The sequence below is a fragment of the Pyxicephalus adspersus genome, chromosome 1 (assembly GCF_032062135.1).
Source record: "Pyxicephalus adspersus chromosome 1, UCB_Pads_2.0, whole genome shotgun sequence".
Classification (NCBI taxonomy): Eukaryota; Metazoa; Chordata; class Amphibia; order Anura; family Pyxicephalidae; genus Pyxicephalus; species Pyxicephalus adspersus.
The window spans coordinates 135,109,617-135,128,108 of NC_092858.1; the positions used below are offsets into that span (position 1 = coordinate 135,109,617).

The 18,492-nt window shown below is 35.6% G+C and overlaps 1 long non-coding RNA gene across 1 annotated transcript in view; it reads right to left on the reverse strand.

Moving 5' to 3' along the window:
- Positions 1–547: 547 nt before the first annotated feature.
- LOC140322644 (uncharacterized) overlaps positions 548–18,492 on the reverse strand; it is a 56,698-nt gene continuing 38,753 nt past the window's right edge. The window contains exons 2-3 of the long non-coding RNA XR_011919214.1: positions 8,576–8,718; positions 548–723 (exon numbers count right to left, since the gene is read on the reverse strand). This is a non-coding gene — a long non-coding RNA (uncharacterized lncRNA). The remainder of the gene's footprint in view (positions 724–8,575; positions 8,719–18,492) is intronic.

The window sequence follows — 18,492 nt, forward strand, 5'->3', positions numbered from 1 at the left end:
TATTCACTTGTCGTTCATTGTAGTTTGAAATGGTCCTAATACTTTTTTAGTTTACCTAGGTTCTAGATTCTTTTACAGTAAGAAACCAGCAATTTTTCCAACACTGATTGTTGGGATGAAGTAGGCAACCCATGATTCTTTGGGCCTTATTTATTAAAGTTCTCCAAGGCTGGAGAGGATACACTTTCATCAGTGAAGCTGGGTGATCCAGCAAACCCGGAATAGATTTCTTTAAAGTAATTTGCTATTTGTTAGTAAATGCTTTCAATCCTGGACCAGATTCATTTCAGGATTGTTGGATTACCCAGCTTCACTGATGAAAGTGTAAACTCTCCAGCCTTGGTGAGCTTTGGTAATGGTATATGATGGCTACTTCTGGTAGCATTTTCCACTGCTACCTAAATTGAGTTTTGTGGTGTTCTATACAAAATTGTATTTATGAGTTTGACCAAATTTTAATAATAAAAGATTTCTGTGCAAAATTTGAACAACAAATTTCATTTAAAGCGTAACTATCAGTAAAAAAAAAAAATAACACTTACCTTTGCAGGTGGAAAGCTGTTGATCCCACCATGATCCTAGTCCAGTCGGTGACGCGTTGTGCCATCTTCTCCCTTTGTTACTGGACACCGGCCCCACCATCTCCGTCCTTTTCGTCCTGGTTTTATTTTCTACGTCCCTCGATCGCACTCTGCGCAGGTACGAGGTCAGGTAATATGACTTCTGGAAAATGTAAAGAAAAAAATGTGGTTATCTCATTTTTAATTTACGTTAGAGGAATCCCCCTTTTGCTCATGGCTAATTGCAGCCTCCTAGCATACCTGACATATGTATCCAAGGAGGCACTGGGTTTCCCATTCAGTCTTTATGGTTTCAAATGCAAAAAAATTCAAAAATTCAAAAACATTTTTTCCCTTATATAATAAAAGGGGTATCCACCTATTTAAATGTGATAATAAGTCTGCTTTAAGAATTTAACGGAGTTACAGTACAATATAAGATCTTTAGGACACACAGACTCTAAGCAGAGCTCTCAGCTTGCCTGCACTTGATGGCTTGAATTATTTAGGGGCCTGACAGGTTCTCTTTATACTTGACAAATTTATCTGTTTTCCTTTTTAGTATGAGATTATTTTAAATGTAGATTAAAAATCATAACAAAACAAATGCTTTCAAAGTACAAGGTTCTTCCTTAAGATTTCAACCCACTAAGCAGATGTTCAGTTATTTGCCAGAACCAGTTGCTGTATGGCTATTTCATGAACAGTCTTGATCACTGAATATTCTTTCCTAAAGTGCTGAATGATGCACATGAACATTGTAGCATTTATGCTAAGAAGCTCCAAATACTAGAATGAACAGAGGCAAACTATAAAGAGGTAATTCGAAATATGATGATTACCAGAGCTGAGTGCTACAGTAAAATTGGAGAGAAATACAATAAACATAATCACTCAGCTTAGCAAAGTGATTTGTAAATTAGGCTATTCTTTCTCTTAGAGACACATAATTTCTTTAGTGCTGCAATAATTAATTTATATCTAACAAGCTCATGCAGAAGCAATCGAGTGTTATGTGTAGTTTTAGTATTAGCACAATTTCCAGTGTTACATTTGTGTAGATGTAGCACCATCTAGTGCCCACATGTTATTAAAATAGTCCCAGTGTAGATTTTATTTGTCATCCTAAAACTTTTACAGACAGTGCTGTGTAAGGGCAAGAAATGATTTATGCCAGACTTAATGGGCGTGATTTATAAAAGTTCTCCAAGGCTGGAGCGCATACACTTTTATCAGTGATGCTGCGTGATCCAGCAAACCTGGAATGTATTTCTTCAAAGTGACTTTTTTTATTTGCTACCAAATGTTTTAAATCCTGGAACAGATTCATTCCAGGTTTGTTGGATCACCCAGCTTCACTGTCGAAAAGTGTATCCTTGCCTCCATCCCATATTTATATATATATCCTATCCTCAGCCTTTGAGAGCTGAGATAAATCAGGCCGAATGAATAGGCTTTGCAATAATCATATGCATACAACACACTCATTTGTAATTCTTTTCCATGTGGTTTAAAAATAAAAGAACTTGCATAATTTTGCACCTATCTGGACCATAGTGGTGGAATTTTACAGCAACACATTTGAAAAAATGCAAATAAGGCAAGGAGTATGGCTTGTTCCAGTTAGGTAGCAAGGCTTTCAGTTCCAGCGCATGCTCATACCTGGGTTTCTCTCTGTAGGGCATCCAAGACGATGGCTCATGTACAAGCAAGCACAAAACACCGTTCACCCCGTACTCATCCAATGCATAGGATTTTTTCAGTATGTACAGCACAATGAAAACATTTACTGCTCCAAAAATCATGAAATTAAGAAAGAACATGGTGGAGGGTAGAATGGAGGAAAAAGTGAAACCCACTGATGATTTGGGTGTTAAATCCAGAAACAGCCCAAGCCGAGAGCTGTCAATTAGGGGTCACCTTGCAGGCAACTACCATGAAAGCAAAGACCATGTGAGCTGTTGCATGGACCCCGGTTTGCTAAGGACTGCACATCATAGGAGCCCTGCAGACCTGCAAGTACATATTGGCTTCAGGTAAGAAGCAAGGAAGGGTAAAAGAGAAAAGAGAGAGTGAGGAAGAAGAGAGAAAATGGACAAGGAAATGGGGAGTGGGGGGGGGCAAATCTGTGTAGCACAAAAGCCTCGAGCACCCTAAAAAACAAGTACTCAAACTATGACTTTCTTATTTTTTTTACTTGTGTCTTCAATAAAGTGGAAGTAAAAAATGCCTCAGAATTTTGCAGGGGGATGGAGGGTAGTGTTGAGGGACTGGGGACAGTACAAGTGATAGATTAGGCCGGAGGATTTGAAGGCAGATGGAGGCTCTGAAATGTGCACAAAATTTGCTTAGTGTCTTTTCAGGGGCCTGCTGGAGGATTTGTGCAGTGGACGGTCCTCTCATATTTCCAACATTCTGTGATGACAATCACCTACCACCCATTTTACTATTCTTTATCTTTTTTTCCCGAATATGTTTAACTTAGTACTTTGTGTTGTTCTTATTATACCAGCAATAGTGCACATGAGCAGTATTTGTACTGTGCTGGAGGACATTTCATTCAGGTTTACAGGGACCCCGAAAAAGGACACCCTGGCCTAGATGAACGAACTGGAAGCCAAGGTCAAAGGTATGTGGGTTTGCTTCTGATTTTTTTTGTTTTATCTATTGACTATATATTTGTTTTTATATCTCTTTTTTGATGGACTGCAAGGTTTTGTTTAAGTGCACTTAATTCTGGTGCCTGTTACACTGCACAGTCATATTTATAATCCCTGAAAAACTAATGTAAATTGGGGGCAAGATTTTTTATACAATGTCTATCGCATTGCATAACTATTTTTGTGAACCCAATTGGGCTTTTTTTTTGTTTCCTCAAAATGCTCTTTGTCTATAGTCTATATACATTTAAAAGTACTCTTTCCTAAATTAGACAGCACAAACATCATTATTGTGTAACCACTATAAGAAAATTTTTACGGATAGCCATAAAGAATAAGTTACTTACATCCATTTTTGGAATGGTGTATAATGGTAGGTTTTTGTGCAGTTATCCAATTTGAGTAATAAAAAAACATTGTGATTTGACAATGGTTGACCTATCATGTAGGGTAGGGTATAATTTTGGCTGTTACAAATTATTATAAATGAGCAAAATTATTTTGTACCTGGCAACTGGCATATATCCTGCTCCATGCCTCCTGCCTCCATGCTCCTTCTAATAATAATATTAATTCCTTTTTTGACTTTTGGAAAGAACGACGAGAAAGAAAATATATTTTGCCCCCGATGGAAATGCAACCCTTGTAGACACGCCCATGGCCGAGCTCAGTAACATATCAGTTCACCAGACAGTCTGTTTGATACAGCTGTCTGGTGGGCATTTTGCCATGACTTCAAGCTGCAGTATTGGTTCACAAGCAAAAGGAACACCCTCCTGGAAGGACTAACTGGTGGAACATCCTCTACTTGTATGTAAATAGTGGGATTCTTTATTCAATCAACTCATTGGGTTGGGGTTGATATGCCCGATATATGAGTGACTCAGGTTGCTGTTTTTCTTTCATGGTTTTTGTATAGCACATGTGCTGTCTTTTGATTTACTGACATTTTAGCCTGCTTAGACAATACCACCCTTTGCAACTCCTAGCATGTGGTATTTTATTTGTAAGTATTTTGGAAAATGTTTGAAGATATAGTTTGTTTTTTACATATTTTCATAGGTTTCTGCACAGATTTATGTTGTTTTTAGGTTATTCTCCCAATATTTGATATGAGGCGGCACTAATGGTACATAAATTTGGTGACCATGGAGTATAAAGAAATGACCATAGACTTTGGATGCCACGAACCCCATGACACAGAAAACATATTTACCTATTTGACAAATATAAAACAATTTTTTTACCAAGGTTTTAAAAGTTTAATGTTGAACGGTGCACTTTTTTGGGTATCTTACCATATATAATCACTTTCCAAAGTGGATCACATGTAAATATATGTGTGCATGTAACAATGTTCTGATTATAATTAAAATGATATCTTGTCTTTCTAAAGATTGTATTTATTAAAATGTGATTTTTAAAATATACTCTTCCAGCTAACATCTCTTGGGAGGTTTGTATGTTACATGTGATTCTAATGAGAAATTAGATCCTAAGAAACATTTTGAATAACACCCTTTCATGCTCCCCCTAGGGTTTTTTCTTTCTAGAATGAGGTTTTATTTACCTATTTAAAGTGCGCTTTATTTTTCCCATAACTTTATGTTCAGGAAGTGAACAGTCCTAACTTTGCAAATTATATTACTCACATTTTAAATGTGAGAATTTCTTTTTCAAGGTAATTTACTTATGAAGATATTTTACCAATACAAAATTGCCTATTTGTGAACATTTCTTCATTTCCGTGTAATGCATGGACTGGCAAATATTAGTACTTCAGCTGTTGATGATGAGTGAGTAAGTAGGCTGCAGAGCATTAGAGGAGCTATTGTTATAAGACAGCTGGGATGCTGAATGGTTTCCATCCCTTATCTAATTCATCTATTCTTTGTACAAAAAGCATTGTCTAAATAAAAAAAAAAATAGAAAATGCATTACAGTTTCATGTCATTTTAAGAACAAATCATTGAGTAGCAGTAGAACACTAAAGAATTTAAACCTGATGTAGATATATTGGCACTAACAAAATGTGTTTATATACTTCCACAGTAGGGTTTAGTTTTATGCCAACATATTTCTTATAACTGAAGACATAAAATGATAGATGAGGGTCAAAACCAAGAGGCTGCTGGTCAGAGATATGTAAAATTGAGGGAAAGCATAGATGTAACCACAATTTAGAAACTGTTCCCGCTAGGGCAACATATGTGCATTGCGGCATTCTATTCATTTAAACTTTGCACAAACAACAAGCATTTTGCTCTATCAAAAGTGCAGTGCATCGCAATGCACTGTAGTGTGTTGACAAGGTGTATTTCGGGTATTCAATACATTTGGCCCTGATTTAATAAAGCTCCCCAAGGCTGGAGAGTATATACTATCATCAGTGAAGCTGGATGATCCAGAAAACTTGGAATTGATTTCTTAAAAGTCATTTAGTATTTGCTGGCAAATGCTTTCAATCCTTGACCTGATCCATTCCAGGATTGCTGGATCACCCAGCTTAACTGATGAAAGTGTATCCTCTCCAGCATTGTAGAGCTGAATTAAATCAGGCCCAATATACCTATATTAATGTTTACCTAAGGATTACAAGGTCACCTCTTTCAGCACATTGCATGTGGCAGCATGAGCATTTAATGAAATGGTGAGATTATGAAAGAAACTGCATGGGTAGGCTATATTATGTGCTAAAATAAGAGCACCCAACCCTCCTCTCCCTCTGTGCCAATTAAAGTGATTGACAGAAGAACTTTGCATTGCAAAATGGCACTGCAGAACCCCTCCTCCCAAATCCACCTTTGTCTAACTACATAAGTGTTAAACATACTGCACTGGCCACAAATACAGGCAAAGGAACTCAAAGAGTCTGGTGGTGAGCCTCTAACTTGATGGGCGCAAGGAAAGTGCTCCTTCTCAGTAATAATCTCATAATGATAGTAATGGTAACAGTTCACAGCAAAATTCTGAGATCTCATAGTCCTTAAAAGTTCAGTTGATGAAAAAAAACATCTGACAAGTAGTACTTAGCTGCAAACTTAAGGTAAAGTTATTTTCCCGCATTTTTCTTCTCGCCTTCCTGGCAATGTACATCTGAAAGATAGCCCCTTGATAGGGGTCTATATATAAAGCAGTGAATTTGACATTTACTAAAACATTCCCTGGTAAAGAATAAATATTTGCCTTTACAAACACATGGGCTTGGAAGATCCTCCACCAGAGAATATTTTGATGTCAAATTCACTGCTTTATAAAAAGAACCCATAGCATACTTGTAATATGTTTTCTGCTGTCAATAATCTTAAGTATAACTAATCCTAAACAATATAAATAATGTTGGTTACCAGTCCTTAAACTAGGGAGGTGTTTTAGAAAAATATATTACTCTACAGTATACCGAATTATTGCATTTTCAGTATTTTTTATGTATTTATGCATTCTTGTTTAAGCTGATTTTTGTGTTTTTTTTTTTTAATTTTATTATTAAAATTTATTTTTTTTTACATGATTGTGTGTTTCAAACTTTATTATATTCTGGATATCTACTAGGCCCTTGTTCGGACATATTTCTGTAAGTTACTCTGGTCAACAGTTTCTTACCAAACAGATTAAAGTCATTTTAGGTTACGTTTGATGCACAGATCCAAGTATTGTATTGGTTTTGCTAGATGGCCTCTAGTTTTTGAAATAATGACCTCAATTATAACCTCATAGAAAACTAATGAAACTTGAAAATTAAGCAAAATTAAACTAGATATACCTACGTATACAAAATATAATTTTGAAATACTTAATGTCAATATATCCTATATTCAGTACATTGACAGAACTAATCACAAAGATGCTTTATGGTGATGATCAGGAGAATCACGTTGAAGGCTCCAGCAGTAGTCTTGCCATCATGTGTCTATCCCATCTGCCCTGATAACTTTTTTATTCCATCACCTTTATATCTTGATGGAACCTCTCCCCTTGTTCCTCACTGAAATCGCCAAGGTTTTCGGGAAATTATTGCAAATGGCTATAGAGATAGTATACCCTTTTGCTGATAGTAGCACCCAAATTTTTAAAGTTTAGGAGCAAGTTTTATAACATTTCTTCATAAGTTTGTGCTTTATGGTTACCCAAGAAGTTCCTGACAACCATGACATAGCTGTGCCAGGCAGAAGCTTCAGTATCAGTCATGTAACTTGTGAAATTTGAATCATTTGTCAGTTTCTGATGGGGTCCATCAAAGATTCCTGCTTTTAATTTTTCATTACTCAATCCAGGGAAGAATCTACAAATGTATTTGAAGCAATCACCATCCTTGTTCAGAGCTCTAACAAATTGCTTCATTACTCCCAAATTTATGTGTGGTGGAGGGAAAATGATTTTTTCTTTGTCAAGGATTGGCTCGTTAATGATGTTCGCTGCACCTTTTTTTTATATTTTCCCTTGGAGGCCATGTCACTTTTTCCCAGCGATCCTGCTTTGCTCTACTATACCACAAGCAGATAAAACATCGGTACTTTGTGTATCCACTTTACTGTCCAAGTAGGAGGTTCACAATTTTTAAATCAACACATATGGGCCATTGGTGTTCATGATAGGAAAGATTTTGGAAGACCATTTTGATATTTTCATATTCTTCTTTTGTTGACTGACCAATTGCAATTGATGCATAGCAGTTGCCATTATGCAGTAAAACAGATTTCAAACTTCGAGTGGAACTGTCTATGAAAAGCGGCCTGTCTTCTGCTCGGTATCCTGGTACTCCCATATGGGCTAGTAGTCCAGGGATGTTACAACAGTACACAAAGTCTCCATCTTCACTGAAATATGGTAGAAGTGTCAGATCTCTGGTCCTATAAACCGATATTTTAACTTCTGCTCTCAGACAGTTCTTTTCTTTTAGCCTGGATGCTAAATGTTCAGATGCTTGTTTTGTCAGACTTATGTCACATAATAAATCATTGAGCTCTTCTTGAGAGAACTGCTGGATTGTTGAAAAACTTCCTTCATATTCACTTCTAATGCCAACTCTTGGATTACACTCCAACCCCTGTATATCCTCCATGATGGATACAGGAATATCAGGGAGTGTACTGAACACTGGTATGGGAACATCAGCACCATGCGGCACAGGTCGACTTGCTGATTCCAAATCAGGGTACTCTCACTTGTTTTACATGTAACAATTGAAACCTATTACATTCACAGCTCAAAAATAACAATCATTATGATGATGATTTTTGGGCTCTCGCCATACCATAGGTACACCAAATTTCAAACTTTTCAGTTTTCGATTTTTCAACTGACGTAGACACTCTACACAAGTTTTGCATACCATATGGGGAGTCGATAACTTACCTTGGTCCCCCAGTTTAATACCAAAATATGCAAGATATGCTTGTTTCACAAATTCTATAATGTTTCTTTTGTTTCTGTTTCTTCAAATGTAGCAAGATACACTAGGGTCATTTAAACAACTTCTTCCTGAAGAACTCATATTTCTGTAAACAAAAAAAAAATGTATGAATAAAAAGAAGGCAAAAGAAAGTTTCATGAAAATAATGCTACATTTAATTAATAAAATGCAAAACATCAGTGTAAATAATGATTCTCAATAATATGCTGTGTTAGCATTTGTCGTTGGTAAAATTAATACAAAAACTAATTCAATGAAACTGATGTCATTTCTGGATTCAGCAGACCTGAAATACACTAAATATATTGAAAATCTTTGGCAAGTGAAAATAAAAATTTTTGTTGAGTTGTGTTATCAGGTTATAACATTTGTAGCATAAAATACCTGTTAATTTTGCCATGAATGTGGGGTGCTTGTCACTTACTGTTGGATGAACTAGAAGCAATAATAAAGTTATATTTCTTTTGTAAAGTACTAATCCCATTCTCCCAGCTCCCCTTGTGTACTGGGAGGAACAAGGACAGACATATTTCATGTCCAGGGGCGGCCATGGTCTCCTATACAGTAGAACAAAGTATTACACAGTAAAAGAGTGAACATAGCCAGCCAGGAATTTCATGCTGTTTGCAGTAGCTTCACAGTTGATAATGAACAGAAAACAGACTAAAAGAAGAAAACAAATGTAGATCTCATCTAAGGACTGATGTGTTGCAAAAAAATACATTTTGGTTTTTGCATTTAGATATGTTCTAAGCATGGTCTGATTAGTCACCCATATTATAACAAATGACCTTGCCAGGTATTCATAAAAAATTTGATAGAGCCCATGTTTTGTTTTTAAAAGAAGCAACGATAAGAACAATATCAGATGAAGTAAGAATAAATATGTGTATAAAAAATTTAAATTATTGTATTGCAAAATTACCTTGTTTTCATTGTTCCAGATTACGTTTAGGTATGGATACAGTGAAGCTTTTTTAAGGTAACGTAACCTTACTAAATTATTTGCCCAGCTCGGACTTGATGCTTATTAGACCTGTTACCACAGTCACACCTAACCTTAGTCTCACCCAAATATTCAACAACAAAGACATCAGCTAACTCACAAAAGCATAACATTTTAAGTATGTGTATTACTGTGCATGACATGTTGCTGTTTCCAAATACAGGTAGTCCCTTGTTAAAGACATCCAACATATGAACTTTTTGCATATCAAAGCATAGCTTGCTCCAGAAGTTGATGAATGTCTAAGTTCCATAAAGTTTTTTTTTTTGCTTTGTTTTTTATTAGCTCACAGTGAAGATTTTATACAGTAACTGACACCACGTTGCCTAATATTATGTTGAGACAAACATCTGTCCTAATTGCATTTAGTGAAATAATGTACATGTTCTGACTTTACATACAAATTCAACTTAAGAACAAACCTACAGTCCCTATCTCGTATGTAACCCGGGGACTACCTTTAACATTTACTTTTAATTACCCAAAGGAATTAGCAAAGAGATTCGCATTATTCCCTAGATGCAAGTTATTCTATGCATTTGGAATGTGAGACTTTATTCACAAGGAATAATGTGTGTGTTATTACCATTTCAATTAGTGCAAGGTTCACAGATTTGATAAAACTGTGAGCACCTAATAAAGTGTACGTAAAGCCCAACAATAAACTTCTCGTATTTGACTCTTATTAACTTCCTTAAATAAATCAATAAATGTACCGTATTTTCCGGCGTATAAGATGACTTTTTAACCCCGAAAAATCTGTGCCAAAGTCGGGGATCTTCTTATACGCCTGGGTACTTACCTGCAGCTTGCTTCCCCTTGCATCATATGTCCAGCGCGGTCGAGTCCCTGCTCTGTGTGGGGAGTATGAAGCAAAGGGGAAGCAAGCTGCACAGGAGAACGTGAGCCTGGATTGGCTCTCCAGCAGAACCCGCTCTATGCGGGGGGTATGAAGCAAAGGGGAAGCAAGCTGCACAGGAGAACGCGAGCCTGCACAGGAGAACGTGAGCCTGGATTGGCTCTCCAGCAGAACCCGCTCTGTGCGGGGAGTATGAAGCAAAGGGGAAGCAAGCTGCACAGGAGAACGCCAGCCTGCACAGGAGAACGTGAGCCTGGATTGGCTTTCCAGCAGAACCCGCCCATTGACTTGGAGGGCTGCACCTTAGAGGAGTGTGGAGCAGTGTAGGCTGTTACCTCCTCCTGTATCCCTCCTCCAATTACCAGTACTGTACTGTTCCTTCTGCCTCTCAGATCTCGCACAAAGTTGGGGGTCGTCTTATACGCCCAGTCGTCTTATACGCCAGAAACTACGGTATATAGTGATCTGAAAAAATTTCTGGCATATTTTACACATGTGAATGCATAAATTGTGAATTATAGCTAAACCATATATATATAATTCTCAAGGTGATTAAATAGATTTACTTGTTATTAATTTGTGCTTATTATTTGGATTTTGGCTATATTTCATTTTACTGATTGAATAAAACCAACCCGTTTATCTTTTGCTTTTAACAGAAATTCATGCAGCATGCAAATTAACCCAGCAATTTAGATAATATAAAACATGCAATTGTATCTCAATCAGAAAACTGCATCCTAATTTTTAACAGATTTGGAAAATGTGCTGCCCTGTCAAACTAGTTTCTTGCGCTTCACGCCTAACTAAACATTTCCAAACAGAAAGAATTGGAACAAATTGACTGTTATTTATATGGTATTGTTTTTACCATGAAATTAAATGGCTCCCCCTAATAATTACTCATGAAGCAGATTTCCTGTGAACAAAGTCTATGACAGAGAAAATACAAGTGTTTAAGGATTTTTCAGAATAATGACTTGAATGCTTCCTAATGTACGTAAACAAGAGCATGCACAGAAATTGCACCATTTATTTTAATGATGACAAGCTAATTGTAGTTCACACAGAACATCTCTATTACATCTTCTCCACTACTAATGAGATGACTTGTTTATTTCAGTGGATCTCTGGATTGCAAATTGGCGTGTATGACCTTGACAGAAAATAACTGATCTGTAGTGATAGTGAATACTCTGCTACAGTTAAAAGGTTAAATTGTAATTCTTGGTTGCTTTTACTTATCATTTTGATGCTGATTTGTAAAAGATAAACTCATTTATCACTGATATCACATGCGGTTAGAAAGCAAATGTTATAAATAAAGAGTTGTTAAGGATCTTCTTAAGAACATTGTGAGAGTCCTTCAACTCAATATGGATCAACAACAGAAAAATAAAGAATATTTCAGATTTACCCAGCATCAGTGGTGAAAGTTACACTAAATCATTGTTTCTCAACCAGGGTTCACTGGAACCCAAAGGTTCCTCTAGGGCTTGTCAAGGGTTCCATGATCAATGAGAGTTTGTGACTTTCAGGTCAAATGCCAGTCTTTCCACTGTCCAACAATATAGGAGGCCTTTTATTCCCAATGATCAATAGGCCTGTGTACTGTGAGCTGTGGATATAGCAATTATAGCAGGAGTTCCCTAAAGACTTAAAATTACTTCAAGGGGTTCCCCCATGTTAGGAACGTCAGCAAACACTGCACTAAATGGAAATATGCTTAGCTGATTCTCACATAAAATTGTATAGTTAACTATCATAAATGTGTTTGTTTGAAAACCAGACACCTCAGTGTCAAAAAAGTTTCTTAGACTACAAGAAAAAAATCGGTATCATTGCTTTGCCAAAAGTATCCACAACACCGAATAAAACATTAAAAGACAATGTGTAATTAAAAAAAAAATCTGGGCTGTTAGAAACACTTATCCAGATATGTATGACTACTGGATTATGTGTTCAGAATTCCATAAGAAATCATCAATAAAGGTCACATTAAGGTATTGGAGAACCCAGGCTACAGGCCATCTAAAAATTGGTTGTGATATTTGTCACATTTGATTTATGGTTTATTGTGTAAATAATAAATGCCACAGTTCCAGAATCCTTCTGTAGTCGTATGTCATGAACACACATTTGAAAAGTTTTTTGAATAACATAAAAAGAACTAAACCCTTGCCTAAAAACATTTGCAAATCTTTACTATTAAATTAATGTTTACTACTTGTTTCTATATTCTAAACAACTTCCTAAAAGTCTTAAGCCTAAAAAAATTCTGTGGTATGATACATTTTGCTCTTGGTTTTAAAAAAGTAATTACTTTTTAAATAATAACATAACATTTGAATTAAACTAAATGAAATAGTAGTAAACAGTAAATGAAATAGTGGCTCAGTGATTATCAATCGTGCATTCCAGCCCTGAGAAACTGTATTTGAATTTCTACATAAAGTTTTTGTGTTTTCACCTTGTTTTTGTGGGTTTATTTTAAAAAACATACCTGTAGTCTTCCCTTTAAAAACTTAGCATTGGACTATGTTAAGGACATTAGCATGTGAGCTCCACTGAGAGATAGTTAGTAACATGACTTTGGACTTGGGAAGTACCATGTACACTTAGCATTGGACTATGTTAAGGACATTAGCATGTGAGCTCCACTGAGAGATAGTTAGTAACATGACTTTGGACTTGGGAAGTACCATGTACCATTAGGTCCTTTATACATACATAACCATTTATATTACATTTGTATTACTTTTTACATTTATTAGAGCTCATCCAAAACCCAGTTTCCAGTTAACCATTGCAGATATGTGGGCTGGTAGGCCAAAAAGGAATTGATCTCTGCCATAATGTTACCTGTAGGCCCGATTACTCCTATTGTTTTGGAATGATTGCAGGCATTAGGGACCCATTTCCTGCATTCTGCTCTAAATAAATGGCATTGTTGTTATCTTCACCTCAATTACCTAAATACATATACTTTTAGATGCATGCTTTCCAGGATCCCTTACTCTAGTCTTACAAGGCACACCTACGGCAAATTTCCTTTTTGTACTTTGCTCAAAGTGGTCTTGTGTTGTGATTGCAGAATACTATTATACATATGCTTGCACATTTTATAGGCTGTGAGCATGATCCATGGTGGAAGAGAGGTTTTGTTGGTCATTACTGTAATTTGCTTAACACAGGGTGGCTTACCAGCTTAAACATAGCTTAAGCACATTCACATTATGTGACTGAGTGGATCTCCTCAATAGCTCTCCCCAGTAAACTGAAGGCCATATTAGATAAACATCAAAAGCTCACTGAACCTCAGAATACAAAAGCTGAAAATAGAACACTATACTACAAAAAACATATTTTTTTTTTTTTTTTTTAGATTAATTTATTAGTTTTTCTGAATATTTTCAAGGCTAACTGGAAACAACTACTAGCTGGTACTTCAGTGCTTCAAAACTCCAATAAATAGTCTACTCAAATGTAGCAGATTAATTGAAAAATTGCATTTCAAACACCGTGAGGGTAAAATTGCATTGGATTTTAGCTTATACGTATCCCCATGCTTTGGCCTTGAATAGGTATTTCTATTCAATTCATTGATACTGTCACTCAAATTTGTACACATTTTTTTTAAATTAAAAGGAAAAACTATATGTGTGTGAAAATGGCATCTACCTGAACTTCTATAGCTAAAATTATTTATCTGACTAATTTGCACTAACTTTTGAACCATATTTGTTAGTTTGTTTATGCTTGTTAAGGTCACATATAAGGTAATATCTTTAATTAGCCATAAACAGCAGCCGATTAATGATCTTAAGAACACAGGCATTTCTAACTCCACAGTGATATGATAAAATGCATGCACGAGTAGCTAAACTTGTTTTCTGGCTAAATTTTCTTTAAGAGTTTTATAATATTACAAAAGTTCCAAGGCCACAAAGTGGTAAGTTTGAGAATAATCATAAAATAATGTTAATTTATATGTTGCATGATTAAATTTGAAATTTCCGGCAAAACTCTCTTGAGAGTTGCTGTACCTGATTCCCACCAGCTGGGAGATTGATTGGCGATTAGGTCACTGACTGTACAACATCTTGAGTATTAGTAGAACCAGAGTTGAGGCAAAATGAGTAGTTAAGGAACTTTTACAACATGAATACATTAATCCTATCTCTTTGAAATTGGCCCAGTGATTATATATTTTATAAACTCATACTCAAAACCAATCAAATAGCTTTGCTTCAATAAAAGTAATTTAATGGAAATTCTCCTGTAAAGGATATGTACTCCTTTAATGTTACTTACAATGTCCTTGTTTATAATGAGCCATTCAGTTGCAATCAGCTTTAGAATTTCCACAGCGGGTGACTCAACACTGCTCTTTCTTTCCTCATGATTTCATATTTTATTCTGAATATGAGCAATAACAATTCTTTTCTCTTTGCCCAATTTAAACCATATCTCCTTGCTAACCTAACAGATTGCATTATTTCAGTGTTCTTAATTTTAAACTTGGTGACCTTATGACTGTTAATAATGGATCTTTCATTCAAAGCTACCCAACCATGCATCAAATTAACCTAGTCTATCATTAAAGCCACTAGTATAAACACATTTAGATGGCTTATAAAAGACTCATTTACAACTCTTGCCCTCACTTTGTTCCTTAGAAAGATTCATATTCTGCATCCATAATCAGGTTTTTACCCATTTTACTAGTATACATTTAATGGCTCCACTGCAGAATATTAAATATGTATTCCACCGCTTCAAAAAAGGTGTGTCTTTCCGGACCAGTTCTATCATGTATTAAGGTTGCCGATTCAACCCTTTTTTTAAAGACACATTTACATATTACAGGTTTGGTGGGTACTCTATCAGTTATTAACTCACCTGTTTTAATGGAAACCTGTTATAGGAGATATGCAAGGGACTATCAATAATGACCTCTTCTTCTGAAAATGTTAGTTGACAGCAGCAGTGCTGATTTTCTTGCTTTTTTGCTTGCTATTTTATGTTCCCTACTCAAACAAATATGTAGATGTAGAGGGGTGATGAGTGAAGTTGATAAATTAATTGACACAAAAGTTTCCTCTTAAAATACAAGGTAATTGCAAAGCCCCTGAACGTAGTATTTACGCTATATTTGCTGGGAATGCCCAGGGAACATTTAGAAATTAGATTAGCCTAGGTCCTGACCTGCCCCAGTTGCACAGGTGACTTAGGCTTAAGGCCAGTCTTCTATTGAAGAGGGGTGGGTGTTTATCAACGGAGACCCTAGACATAAAACTTTTATTGCATTAGGTTTCACCATTCTATTACAATAACCTCTTTAAAACATGGAATTTCCTTGGCCAAATTGTGTAAGAGAGACTTAGTGCAGAAATCAATTGTATGCAATATAGTGCAGGGGTCAGATGTATGTAATGTACATAGTACAGGGGTCAGGAGTATGTTATGTACAAATTAAATCCTTCAACTTACAGGGAAAATGTTTTTTAATCGATTTTTTGTATTTGGGACATATTTTAATAGGTCACCTTGTCATCAGCACCACCTCAGAACGTCCAACATATAGCGTTCCAACTTTTCCTCATTAACATATGTGCTTGAGATCAGTAACTTAACAGCTTATGAAGCCAGTGGGATGCCATAACTATCTGGCAATTATTATTATCAGGAAGGAGATCAGTGAGAGACTTCTCCCTCCAGAATCTGAGTATTTTTTTATATGAAGATACAGGCTGCATCTTTATGCATTGAGCTGTATAATCATCCTTATATGTCTTTATTAATAATCCTATAAGCTTCAAAATTGTTTTTGTATAGTACCTGCAAACACAGTTCCAACATTCCAAAGTGCGGAATATTGTCTTGTAAAGGGCAAGGCTGTACAGAGATCAGAGAAGTGTTATTGGGGTAATGGAGATCTCTTGCCCTTTACAATAGCTTCAAGTGTGTCAAAAAAAAACTAATTGTTTTTTTGAGTATGTACTACATGTACTTGAGTATAAACCAAGATTTTTCATCTCTAAAAGTACAATTGAATAAAACACAAGCTATTTGTAACACTTTACATAAGGATTATTTACAGTAAAATAGGTATGCTGATTCTGAAAGTGCAGTTAGATTTCTTCTGTCATGTCAGTTTTTTTTCTCTACCGCTTATATTATTGCGATTACTGTATCGTGGATTTGTATAGGCTATTCTTTTACACGCAAGACAGTGTGGTCAGAGGTTGTGCGCTGCTCTACATAGTGAATAAGCAAAATGTATTTTTCTACTTACACACATATTTCCTTTCTTTCAGATCATGTCTGGCTCTGCTGTTTCTCGTCGTAAGTGCCTAAACAACCCTGATTCATTTTCTTATCTCTGTGGCAGTTTCACCATTCCCAGTCAAACTGCGAACATTAGCAAATTTGTAGAGCAAGCCTATTTGGCATATTTAAACTTCAAAACCATTTTACAACAATGTAAAGCCTAAAGAAGGGATCTTAGCAAATCCCAAAAGCTTGTGTTTTGCCAAAAATGCCAAGAAAATGTATCCCTTTAACTATAAACATTTGCAGTCATCAATGGCTAACACAGCAAAAGATTCTACTGCCACTACAGCAGTAAATACAGAAGCCCCCATCCCTTTTTTGAAGTAAGGGTTCTCTTTCAGATGATCCTAAATGATGGTATTTTAACCTCTAAATTTGTCACCCTTGAATCCCCTTACCACACAGCTGACCCCTTCTTTTTACTTTCCCAGGAAATAGCTAATGGATATCTCTTTCATTCTTGTGTTTGCTTACTCCTGTAAATATTCTTAATTAGTGCACTTTGCAGATGAATAGAGGTATTTTACCACTTGCTTATACTTACCAATTCTTTTTTAATAATATATGTAAAAAGCTAAATTTTTGTTTGAATTGTGGCTCTCTTTTCTGTTTTTACCTAGTTTATTATCTTAGCGTTCACCCAAACACACCCAAACAAAGCTTCCAGAGCTTTTTATCTCTTTTTTCAGGTATTTTGAGATATATAGATTTTTATGTAAAGGCATTGTATACTAATAAAATGTAAATAGGATAATAAAAGATGACATGTAAAGAGGTAAACACTAGACTGACATGGTTCAGAGGCCCGTTTGGCACTTTGCTAGTTTCCAAAAAAAAAAAAATGGGCACAAAGAACACTGGATAGAAAGATGGGAGATATATGTTCAAATACCCACCATGTAATAATAAAAGTGTGGTGGTGCAAAATCATAGAGCAAACACTGGTGATTAGCAGCAGGCGCTCTGCACTAATGTGTAGCTTGCGACATTAAGGCACTTGAATGAAAATTACAGTTGATTAACATTACAAAAATCTACCTTGTAAATACTATAAATTCAGCATGTTGGCTTTAAAATACCCATGTTCACAATTTCAGTCAATGCACAGTAGATGTCATCACATTAGTCTTCTTTCATGTGTATTGCGTTGGTAGTTTTATTCAAAAGACCTTTTTATAGGCTTGTTTTTGAACTTGCTTTGTAATGAAATTGCACAATTTTACCGAAAGTAATTATATTTAATAGGCATGCATTTAATTAGCAGAATTGATTTATGCACATAAAAATGTATTACTTAGGGCTATTTGAACACAGCCTTAACTAAAATGCCACAGCAGTAATGTGACCCTCAGAGATTGAGTTAGACAAAGTCATATCACACATGAATGCGTTTATTAAAATATAATTATCTTAAAATAACAAATAGGAAAATAAACCCTCTTAATGTCAATATACTAATTTATATTAGTAAATAAAGAGCAGTTTTTCCAGGCACTAGTTTAATGTGTTTCTTTTTTCCATCTGGCATACCAATACTTGTAATAATGGTTAGCTTAGGAAGCATTTTTACATTTATAATTTGAGGGAAAAAAAACATCAAACTGAAATGAGTTTTATTAGCACAACCTGCATAATGAAGTGTGTGTATGCAAATTAAT